This window comes from Nipponia nippon, unplaced genomic scaffold (genome assembly GCF_047370975.1).
Source record: "Nipponia nippon isolate SJK-2023a ecotype South Korea unplaced genomic scaffold, ASM4737097v1 scaffold_10, whole genome shotgun sequence".
Lineage (NCBI taxonomy): Eukaryota > Metazoa > Chordata > Aves > Pelecaniformes > Threskiornithidae > Nipponia > Nipponia nippon.
This window is the reverse complement of record NW_028262291.1, coordinates 15,330,149-15,342,913: the sequence shown is the minus strand read 5'-3', so window position 1 is coordinate 15,342,913 and position 12,765 is coordinate 15,330,149. Positions and strand designations below refer to the sequence as shown.

Here is a 12,765-nt window from a genome sequence, read left to right as displayed (position 1 = left end):
GTAAATGCTTTGAGAAACGGAAAGATAGAGGAGAGGATCTGGGAGCAAGATAGTTATTTATGCAACGAATAGAAAGCTTTTCAGAATTGCTGTTTTTGTATAGTCTTCAGCTTTAGTCAAGTATAATAAGGAAAATCTGATGGGACTTAGACTTGGCATGATATAAATTATTGCAATAACTCTTGCATGAGGTAGTATAAGTGAAACCAATCTATGCAGCTTGTTCTCTTAAGTCACAAATACAGTTTATGAATAAATATTTATTCAATCATTTGTGGAAAAAGATGTTCACAAAACTACATTAATCAGGAAAAAAGATGGCTGGTTCTCCTCTCAGTATGGAAATGTGTTCAATTTGTACTAACCCTTCCTCTTTACAAATGTTTATTTTCGTGTATGGTTTTGCTATTATATTTGCAGTTTCCTTCATTTACAGGTCAGCATCTTTTTAATGAGCATTGTCGGTCGTATTTAAAGAAAATATTGTTATGAAATAACATAAACAATTTTAAAAAGTATTACCATTGAAAAATAGTTCTGAGAAGGCAATGTAAAGTGATTACTGAATTGAGAGTGAGGAATTTGTTGTAACTCTTCCTGGATTTGCCACTGCATGTTTTTTTCAAGCAATCAGTTAGGCTTTCTTTGCCTCATTTTTCTCGTCTATAATGGAAATAGTAATATATCAGTCAATACAACAGTACCTCTTTATACCTCAATATGGAGTATACTTTCCAATCAAAGCAATGGAATAAATACAATGGTAGATTCATGGTGAACTTTGTGTGTACCAGGCTAATTGGATGAGAACCTGTAAGTATTGTTTAATTCATGTTCATGTAGTATTATGAACGTATAAAGGGCTTTAGTAATTATATTGTGGACTCCTGATCCAAGTCCTGCTTTTCTTTGTTGACAACGACAAAAAGCAGTGGTAAACAAAATTGACATAAAAAGTACTTTGAAAACAATGTTTGTGTTTAGGTCAATCAAGTAAGGACTTAAACTTTAATGAGAAGTATGGACTGTTGTTATCACATAACTGTACACTGGCTTTTGCAGAAAAAGTTGTTAGTACAGTTGAAACACCTTACAGCATTGTCACCATGAGAGCTGGAACATGGTTCAGCAGCCTTACCAATGAAGCCAAGTAAATGACTATACAAAATGATGGTGCAAAATGAACCACAGACTAGCCTTTTATAGGTATTCTCTGCAACTCAGAGTTCAATCACATTGACATGAATATCTGGAGAAGCTAAGACTATGGCTGACTCTTCTTGTTCTCTGATTAAAGGACTTATTTTAGTATTGAGTGCTATGTATCTAGGAACATATGCAAACCTTAAGTTCACATAAACTGAAAAGAAAATGTAGAATGTACAACTGATTGATTCAGCCCGGTGTTTCCTCACATACTGAAAACAGGATTGAAATATCCATTCTATAGTAATACAGGTTTAGATCTTCTTGAATCATCTATCTCTATTGTACCTCTCCGAACTTGCAATTATTCTGTAGGTAGTATACATTAGTTCAGCAGATACAGACTCTTACTATTCAGTAACAGTAATATGTACAGTGTCATAAATTTTCACTGTGCTCTATAGACTAATAGGACAGGTTGTTACCTCAAGTATCTTTCAATTTAAAGGGTCGATTTCTGCAAATACTTATTCATGTGAGGTGTCCATGCAAGCTGATGAAACCAGGATCAAGACCTGAGGCTGAACAAATAGGCCCTAAGCAAATTATACCATGTAAGATGGGAGCTTTGGGGGGTTGGTGTGGAAGACAGAAAGTTTGCCTATATAAGGAGTTTTGAGAAGATTCAATTCTAGGCAGGATTTAAAAAAATGCTAATGAGAAGTGTATACCTTTTTCATGTTATGCTATAATATTTGGGCATGTTTTTATAGTGTGTGTGTTTGATCAATACTCCAAAGGGAAGGAGTGTAGATCAGTGCTAGGAAGATTGATCTTTGGAACTGTGCATATTTTTATAAGGGAATACAGCAAGATCAGCTAAATACTGCTATAGGTCTATACCAAAGCTATTTCAACCAGGGGCTATAATAACTTTTTCCTCAAATTTTTGAAAGTTTTGTCATAGATGCATTCTGCTGTAACATGTAATTACTTGGATCATCCAGTTCAGACAACTTTGGGGTTTTTTTGTCATATTTGGCTGGTTTTGTTCAGGAGAAAACAGGATTGATGATTCATACAAAAGTAAATTTCATGGAAAATGTGACATTTGTGAGCTTTTGTGTTATGCCCACAGAGTAATTGTCCTAACTAAAGGTTACTTTTTTCAAGAATGTGGTCTTAACATGGTTTAATTTATTTAATTGTTCTTCTCAAGTAGGTTTGTCCAGTAGTAAACTGCAATAGTTATTTAAAGTTACAGACGGCAAAATACATGCCCTCTAATAACACAGCATTTAAAACAAATTTTGCTTGTACATCAGCAATTACAACTACCTTTTTACTAGCAGTTCAGTTTCTGTGTAAACATTTTATTGTGACTTCACTACAAAGAGGAAACACTGAGAGACAGGAAAAAAGAACCCTGAAATGGATGGTGTTAAAGCCCATGAAACTTCAGTGTTTTGCAAGAACAGCTCTTCAGTGAAAAGCCTGTATTGCAAATATGGTGAAAATAATATAATTGGACTTGAGACTAAAATCAAATTGCTTTAAAAACAAACAGCAGCAATTTTTTTCAAAGAAGGTTTAAAAACAAAAATAGAAACACTTAGGGAACACCCACAGGCACACACATTATAACACAACAAAACTGAGATTATGAGTAGGTAAACTTTATCTTCTCAAACACTTATTCCAATCAGTACATCATCAGGGAGTATGCTTTGCTTCAAACTCAATATTTAATATTTTTTCCTCAATCTTATTTTTAAGGCAATTTTTATACTTTTTTTTGGTTTAGTATGGAATGGATCTATTTAAAACTTAGAGAGTGTGTTTATTTACACCATGGAGCATCTGACCAAATAGATTTGTGCTTTGTATTTGTACCAGCTTATTTAAAAGGAGAAAACTATTAAATTGTGAATATTTACATGATAAAGTCAAAGAATGCACAGCTTATTTGGAGCAAGTGAAGACATATGTGGCTTTGGCTCTATTTACCTTTATGGGTTTAATTGGTAACATCTGATGTTCTACTCAATTACAGTTAATTTATTTGGGAAAATATAGTGTCTATACTTCCTAGAAAAGCAATTTACTGAACTCAATTCTTAAAAAGTTGCTCTCCATTTTCTCTTTGTAAGATATAATTGTTTATCAGCATTTGGTCAAGGAGGTTTATCAGCTTATCACTTACCTCTTTCAATAAAGAGCTAATTCTTTCAAAATTCCTACTAAGAAAGCAAAGTGATGCCTTGCTAGAAGCTCTGTTTGCTACAAGATCCGTACTTTTTTGGCATGTGTGTGCTGGAGGTATCAGAGGTCTTTATCCTCTTCTGGCTACTTTCCTGCTAACATTTGTGGCATACCAAATGATGTAAAATGATGTAGTTGCACCATGAAGTAGCCCCTCAGCAATTCGAAGCTCTATTTTCCTGGGATTATTTTATAAACGGTGAATATAAAATCTGCTTCTGGTGGAACACTCTCTTACTCTTTTTATGCAACGCTTGCACTACAGTAGCACACAAATTTTCTAACAAGAAACAGTTCCAGTATATAACGTGAGGTATAAATAAATACAAAAGCAAGGCACCTGCCTTGAAGAGTTTTCTTGTCTCAGAAAGCTTCTGTAAATACACATATTTTAGATGTACTTAAGTAGAAACAAAATGGAAGGGGGAAAGGGCATTTCTTTACACTTCAGTAATACCTGGTGCATAGATGCCCAAGCACATTTGCTAGTGTGGGTCTAATAGAGCAGTTGCTTCCATCCAGAGTTTTGTAGTTGTACCTGAAGAGACACAGGTGTGGAAAAAAGACTGAAGGAGAGAGGAAGGTGGCTGGGACATTCATCTGCTAAGAACAGGACAGAAGTCCAATCAAAACTACAAAAAGTTCTGTTTATTTTTTAGTATCTGAACTGAAATTCTCTCTCCCCACCCTGTGCTTCTAGCTGGGATGTCTGATGGACTCCCCTGTGTGAATTTTTCTAAAGCTGTGTTTGTGGGAGGTCACCTAGGGACTTCTAATAGGAGAAGTGTCTGTTGCAGGATGCTGGCACAGAAGCGTGTTCCTGTCTGAGTTCCCACTTACCTTCTGAGTGCAGCAGACGTTATTTTGGCTGCTTCTCTATTGACCGTACACACTGTTTCTTGGTAGTAAGTAAAGAAATCAATAGATATACAGAATGCTCATATTGTGGAAGCAATATGCATTGTATTCATTTTAGCCAGTTTTTCTTGTAATAAGCAAATAGTGCACTTAAACTACTTCTAGGTTTTTGATATTTAACATAGCACAGAAATCTTCTTCAATTCTTTATGAAGAATGAAATGTATGCCACAAGAGAAAATATACAAAATAACAGTTTTCATGCATATAAACCCAAAGGGTTTCATGCTAATGTGGACACTACTGAGGGTGAGTGCGCTATCCAACCAGCTTCTGACACACTGCACAAAGACAGAGGCCACGTATGTGGTCTTTGCTTACTTGTGGTGAAGTTGAACCATTTAGTGAAAATGGTTTTTCAAAGGATTGTCATGCTCTGGATGTAAGCGAGGACCTCCTTGCTTTACTGCTCCTCCATATGTGTGCTGGATGAAATCCATGTAATGCACTAGATCCATCTGCTGTCTAAAAAATTCTTTGCAAAAGTACTAAGCAATAAAATGGAAATCCTCATCCCAACAATTCTATATGCTGTTGAAGTTGCATGCAATGCTTGGGAGAGAGGAATCTGTTAAGAAACATGTGTGCTAAGAAGCTGAATTAAGGATGTGGAAGCAAAAATATTCGTACAAGTCCATACCTGGTCAGAGTCCTATAGGTTTTCTGCAAGTGACTGGCATTTGCAGAGCCAAAATATTTTTAGAAGAAATGGTTGTTCATCACAAAACCAAAGCCTCAGGTCACTTAATAGCTACAGTGCAGGATCTTAGAAAGCTGTAAAGAGAATTTTCTTTAAGCCGTGCTGCGAGTAGTAAATTATATACAGTATTTCTCATTCTACGTAAATTATACAAAAGATTTTTTATTCTATAGTATGGATGAACAATGCCAACAGTTGGTGTCAGCATTAACTTTTCAAATCATATTACTTAAAAGGGTGAGGGTTATAAAGTGTCCACAGACAGCTTCATTTTCTCTCTGTCTTCCTAATGCACATATACCAATGGCTGTTTGATTCATTTATTGACATAAAACAGAATTGCTTAGAAGTAACCACTCATTCATCATAATCACAGTTACAAGAGAGCATGGGGTAAGAGGTTAACTGCTTGCTAGATGTATCAAGATCTTTGGTATATACCAAAGCCTGACTCAATAGAAATCTGATAATGGTCTGTTGAAGGTAAAACATAACTGTTAATAGCTAAATAAAAAAACTGATAAAGACTGTACAGTAAAACACTTAAATTCCTAAAGTTAATTAAAAAGAGCTGATCAAAGTGCAGCCTCTATTAAAAATGTTACTTTAAGATATTAAAGATAAGATAGAACACCAAGGTCAATTTAAATTTTTTTTTTTTAAATTCATTTTCCATGAGTTTTTTTTTTTTTTTTCCTTCTTGGCAGTGCTTTCATTAATAATTAAAATATAAATAATGTGAAAATATTCATTTTTACTTTTAGTAGTTTAAGTTCATGCACAGCGATGATGAATTGGTATTTTGGGGTATCTACATTAACAAGACATTGAACAAAATCAGTTTGAACTAACTGGGAATAGCTTCTGTTCTTAATACATGTGTGAGATGGATTCAGTACTGTGCATCATAAAATATTCAAAGACTATACTTAATTGTGTAAATACCATATTATCTTTATGGGTTTATTAGAGATTACTGTATAATCCTGGCTCTGAAAGTTAGTCTGAAAGATGCTCCCTGCAGGAGCCAAAAAGCCCCAGGGAGTAATTAATCCAGTTCTCCAATGCTAAAACGAAGCAGGTTACATGAGTTTTTGAAGTTTCACCTCTCACTTCTGCCTTCCCCAATGAAACAGTTCACAAAATGTAAGACTTCATTCAAAGTTCTTATTTTCCGTATAAAAAGAAAAATTTGATTTAGAAAGGGAGACGATCTTCATCGGGAAAATGGCAGGAATGAGGGTCGGACTGAGCCACGTGGTCCTGCAGGAGATCTAAAGTACTGTAGGACACCAGAGTGAAGATGGATGACTAGCTTAGCAAACTGGCTGTATATATGGAATTCCTACTGGTTTAGTATCTGTTTTCAACTCGAATGCTTTAGTATTCGATATATAATACTTTTCTTTAAAAGAATTGCCTGGTCACTGATATAACACTGAACTACAGTTAGATCTGCTGAAGTGATCAGAGTAAAGCGCAAGAATGTGAAGCCAAGGTTAGCATGATGAAAGTGAAGTAAAAATTTCACTCCCCAAAACCTCATAACTGACTACCTAATACTTGAGAGGTGCTCCTACAGCAGGCACAAGGGATCAGAGATGTGGTTAACTTCAGAGTGTGTGATAACACTCCTTGATCCTATTTCAGCAAAAGAAGTTTTATGAACATCAAATCAGGCTCATGATTAGCCAATCCATCGATGGAAAGTAGGCAGCCCTTTGCATTTCAGAGACAAGTAAAAATGTTCCAGAATGTACCTAGTTTATTAAACAATTCTGTGAAGTTCATTGAACTCACTTTTATTTCTCCTGTATTTCTGAGATATTTTTTAGGCTTGAGCACCCCAGCTTAATAGAACATGCACTATCGATTTATCTAAAGATATATTTTCTGTTTTCTTTTTATGTCTTTAGGGTTTGTTTGTACTATTGACATTTTATTTCATTGTTCCATTTTTACCAAGTGATTACAGTTTGTATAAAATCCAGCAGTGAAATTAAATAGCTGAAATTATTCTTTCTAAGATGCAACGTCCTGTGTTTGTCGACACTAGGTTTCATGTCACTTTGCTGCTTCTTAACCCAGTATTTTTAAAGTATGGTTAGAAAGTCTTAATTTTATGGAACATTTCCTCCTCCAAATCATGATGCAGATTTTAATATAAATTTTTGAAAAGCCATTTCCTCTACAACCGTATTGGATCTCCCCCCCGCCCTGTATCCACTAAAGAACAGTTATTTATTAGAACTCGGTTATCCTATCTTGCTTGGGCAAGTTTTTATCATTGCTAGGTTATTGGCCTTTTTTAATGGATTATGTGTTATGGTAGCATCCCACCCTAGCAAATAGTCCTTATACTTCCTTACTGTGTTCATTAAAGCCTACCAGTATATCTGTGTTTGTAAGAAGTGTGAATGGGTTTGAAAGGAATCTTTTGCCCAAAGATTTGTTTTGTATGAATTGAGGTATATTCACTTGCCTCTGAAATACCAGGTATTGGTTGCTGCCCACTCCAAGATTCTTCTGATCTAGTATGGAAACCTGATATGTTCTTAAATCTCCAGGTCTTGAAATATGATCAAGGAACAATCAATCTGATCCTTCACAGCCCCATTCCTAGACAATCGCAGCTAGGAAGCAACTATTATTAGCATGTCTGTGTATAATGCTTCTGTAAGTTAGTTACTTGTTTTTTAATCTCGTGTTCTTAAAGATGTTTTTAATGGACATAACTGTAACTTTTAGAGAACGATGAGGGGAACATAACCATGTACGTTCTATTATCTTTTTGCTGTATTCCTCAAAACAGCTGCAAGACCTGTATAATCTTACTCCAGATTCCTAGGTTCGTACATTACACAACATATACACATCCTCTTCACAGGCGAATTTACTTGAATAATTATGTAATTATTGAAACAAAATATAATAATAATTTTTCTCTTCCTGCAATATTTTTTAAAAACTGAATTTATATATTCTGATGGCCACAGTTTGCATTATAGATTTGTTTCAGATTGTGCAATATTCAGCAGCAAGCTATAACAATAATAAATGTTCTGTCCCGTTAAAAGCATTTAGGCAGAGCTCATGCATTCAAAAAGTGTTTGGTTTTTTTTTTTAAGGCCACATAGATTCTTGTACTTTACCCCAGAAACATGCCAGCCTTTCTTTCTTCCCCCCCCCCCCCGCCTCTCTTTTTAACTCTGGTGGTTTGTTTCTGTGTGTGAATAAACTCCTTCGTTCCTCCAAAACAGTCTTCCATTTCAGATGACTGGTTTTTTTATGGCTTTTTCCTCACCCACCCACCTGCCATTAACTATTTGGTTACCACTTGAAATACTTCATCATCGAGATTCAAACTCATTGTCCTGTGGCCATTGTTGCTTAGCAGAACACCCATGCTTGCTTCCTACACAAACACACACACACAAATTAATAACTGAGTGGAACTCCTCCTCCTCTGTGCTCCAGAAGGAGCTGCTCCAAAAAGAAGCCATTTATAGTATCAATAAGCTGCTTCTCCAAACCATGTACAGATGTGTTATTCAACCAGTTAATATTGGGGTAGTTAAAATCACCCATTATTATTTTTCTGGCAGATTTTGCCACTTCATTAATATCTTTCAACATACTGAGTTGCTTGGCTGTTCCTTCTTTTACATGGCTTATATCATATCATGCCATCACAGCATATTCTGTAGTTTCGAGTTAATTGCCCAATTAACAGTGGTATTCATGAAGTGCTAGGAAAATTCCACAACTAATGATTTGGACAATTTCAAAATAGGTTGGTATTTCATAGTTTAAAATGTCAAACATGGCAATAGCTGCAAGCTTAAGACTGTGCAGGCTTAGAACCCAATAGCTCAAAAATTCTGTATCGCAAAAATCATAATCCAGCCCTCAGAAACATGTTTCCCAGCCCCCAGGATTTCCATGTAGGGAAGTTCTGCACTACCCTAATTTCTTCTTAGACTGGTGAGGTGGGAGTGTGAAATCGGACCTCCTCGGCTTCTCTGTATTTTGTGGAAATGAGGAATAAATACCTTCTGGCAGCAGCGAATGCACTCTCACTCCCAACCTGGCCCCAGAGGATGTTTATGGCAGCACTGGGGAACCTGCTGTAATAACGGTTGTGCATATGCTTACAAGACTCAGGAAAACGGAGATGTGAGTGATTGGAAGGTTGTAGGATTTGCTAGAGGACTTTGTACTTTTCTTTCCCCTTGCCTGGATTAGGTAGGGTTATTAACAATACGTAGTTAGCTTTGATGGGCCATTGTTCCCAGATGCAACTGAGAGTTGCCAATAGACTCTCTAGGCAGTGATCTGATTTTTTGTTTTGTCTCACCAGCTGCCATGCAGGGATGCCAGGGGATACACTGCCTACTCTTTTTGCCTTTTCTCAGTACCTTCTGTGCCATTTATGAGTGGTAGGACTGAGGTGATGCCGTGGACTTAGTCTACATAGTCTGGGGATGTAAAGTAATTTCATTATTATTGCCCAAGAAAGAAATTATTCATTTTCAGCCTTGAAATTCAGGGTCAGAAGCGTGGGTACGGTAAAGGAGACAGTCCATCTCCTCAAAGCTAAAGGATCACAGACTCAAGGTTGATTTCTAACATTTGACATTATTAGAGCAGTTTGAATTTCCCTACTCATCCAGTCTATTGAGACTGTATTGGTGATCTAGTGCAAACTGCTCAGAGGTATATACATATGTGATTAAGGCCTTAGTTCAGCAAGGTGCTTTAAGTACTTTGAGGTACCTCATTGCAATTGACAGGACTTTGCAGGAGTTAAAATCCTGTGGCTACTGAGATCTTTGCTGGGACGGTACTGATTATGTAAGTATGGCTGCTGGATAGCTCTTTTTAAAAATTAAATTAATGAAATCCAGTGGTGTTTTGATCTTCCTTTTAGTCCTTCTTGGAGTTGTGGCAGATTCTTTAGGACATTATAATTCACATTTTATAACAAAAATATAGTGAATTGTCTTATCTCATGCCTCTTGGCAACTCAGCAAACTGTCATTAACATTTTTCATCAGTATTCTGTTTAGAGTTTTCTAAACTGAACAGTATAGTGGTAACAGCTCATTTTTAGATGCTATTACAGTTCTTTCACATTTTTATAGTACTGTAGTAAAGCTGAATTTACTAGCTACCTTGAAAGCAGAGTAAGACAGCATTAGAATCTACATTAAAGTGATTCAATACTCTTTAGAGAAAAGCCTTCTTAACTTGAGATCAGGTACAGTATGTGTTTTGGGGGCAGTTTTATAAGGATTGCCGATAAACTTGAATGCTACCAACAACAGCTGCTTTTTGAAATATTGTTCTGTCCAGCCCAATGAAATTTAGGGGAATTTGCTTTGCTTTGTAAGCACATGTGATCAACGTTAGCATTCAGTGGAGCTGCACCTGCAAATGGAAGGGAGGCTATATCCTAGAGACTAATTTTATGGTTTGAATTGGTAAAGATGGGAGGGATCAACTTGCATGCACTTCTTTCTCCTTGAGAGTTAGTGCAAATCTCCAGTCTCTTGGGTAAGTACCATGCTCTGATATATTTTTCCTAAACGTTTTTCTTGGTGGCCATTCAGATTCTTTCCAGTTTGGGTTTATGGAGAGAATAATTTTTTTCATAAGTGTTCATGAGTTAGGAAAATGCAAACCCTTCAAGGTCATTCAGTGTTTGCATCCAGTCAAGTTGACCTGCAATAAGTCCAGTGGTTACTGTTCCTGGCTTTATGGTTCTGAGCAGCTCACTTCATCTTTGTTTCCTTTCTTAATCTTTGACTAACTATTTTACATTTTTAAACTATAACCTTATAATGGATGGCAAAGTCTGGTGCTCAAAAGAGGCATTAGTGGAGGCCTCCAGAAATGGCTGTAATACTGATTACTATTATTACAATTATAAATACAGTAGTAGTAGTAGCAGCAGCAATTGCTACTACCTGTAGTACTGTTCAGTAAGTGCAATTTTAAACTGCTGAGAAACTAATAACTCTAAAGCTACCCACAACCACTAGAGAATGTCTTACTGCTTTTAAAGGGTACAGGTTTCTGTGTGTTCTAATGTATACAGAAGTTATACGTGTTTCTTACCTTGTTACCATTTTCAATAAATTTGCACCAAAAGCTTATTTTCAGATTAAGCTTCAGTTGTAGAAATAAACCCTCGGCCAATCAAAGTTTTAGAGAATTTTCCATCTAGACAGCTATGAAAAAAACATTTGTTAAGTTATTTTTGTGTAAGATATGGTCATACGTTTCCCATGTAGCACAATACAGCATTTAGTGTTCATGAAAGAAATGCTTTCAGTATTTTGAATGAGGCAGCTTAATGTTATTTCTCTTAAAATGTGCTAGCTTTTAAATTTTTTTTTTCCAGGTCAAAGTTAGTAAGTTAATTACACTATAGCCTTAATAAAATTTGAGAACATGACCAATAAATACCAACATCAAACAGAAAAATATTAAAAAGAAGATTAAGATATCTTTTTAAAATGGTAGTCTCTGATTCTAGTAAAATTTTTATTTTATTCCAAAGTAGGAACTATAAAATTAAGTGAACACCAAAAGAAGATCCTTCTATTATTAATTAGTTGCACAAATTCTACAAACTGAAAAATGGCAGGGATGTAAAAAGTGATTGACCATTCATTGTTAATTTAATAGCAATGTTACCATTAATGACCATAGTGACATACGCAGTATCGCAAACTGAACAGAATGGAAGAGGATTATTTTTGTGTTTAAAAAATATAATCAGTAATTAAAAGGTAACTTTAAATATACATAATTTTAAAATAGAATGGTGACCTAACATAGATAGTAGTAGTATGATTTAAGATCCAAGATCTAGAAACGTTCTGTGTTTTATCCAGTTGCAAAGTAAAACTTTTTTTTTGAGGGAAATGGCATTTATAATAAATACATTAAACTTTATAGTTTAAATATTCATTGTTGATAATGCTCGAGAATGCCTAAACATTTTCGGAATTGGTATTTAACCTTGAGGTTAGGAGTTCCCAAATACTCAGCTAGAGCCATTAAAACAGGTATTTTTCCCCCCCAGTACTGCATATAAAAAGTCACTGAAATATGTAATAAATATGTAATTCTGTCCAGGGAAGGTATAAGTGATATTGCTAAAAGGAAGAGTTGTAGTCTTTAGCTCTTTGACTCAGCTAAGTAATCTAGTTTTCAGTGCAAACTTACATTCTAATTTCTCTGCCAGATTTGACCAGCCTAAAGAGCTCTTTGATAGTGTTGCAAAAGTCTGTTTGCAAAACCACTTTCTAAGCCTAATAGACAATGCTGAAAGAAGTCTTGAATTCTGCTGTCCTAAAATGTTCTTTCTTTCTTCTAAGATGTAGGCTTACAATTTTCAGTATTTCGGTGTGTGAAAGGGAAAAGTTAACCAGTATTAGGGAAAGCAGCATATTTTTGAGATTGTGCTTTTTTTTAAGAAAGAAAATACTTCTCTCACCAGAACAGTCTTGTGGACTAGCCTCTTACGCAGTGTTTAAGGCCAGTACATTTAAAATAACAGTTCTAAAACCAGGGAAAAAAATACAGAAAAGGATGATTCCTAATTGCAGCTATTTACTGGACAGTTTCTCTGTTTTGCTGTCAAGTTTCTAAAAAACGAAAGAGTTTACAAACTTTAAAGACTAAAGGTGATCCCAGACACATCCTGTTCTTGGTTAAAGGTTCTGCTA

The 12,765-nt window shown here is 35.5% G+C and overlaps 1 protein-coding gene across 2 annotated transcripts in view; it reads left to right on the top strand.

The window, feature by feature from the left end:
• The window catches only part of SOX6 (SRY-box transcription factor 6), a 378,804-nt gene that overhangs the window by 53,158 nt on the left and 312,881 nt on the right, over nt 1–12,765 (top strand). The gene's annotated exons all lie outside the window — the stretch shown is intronic.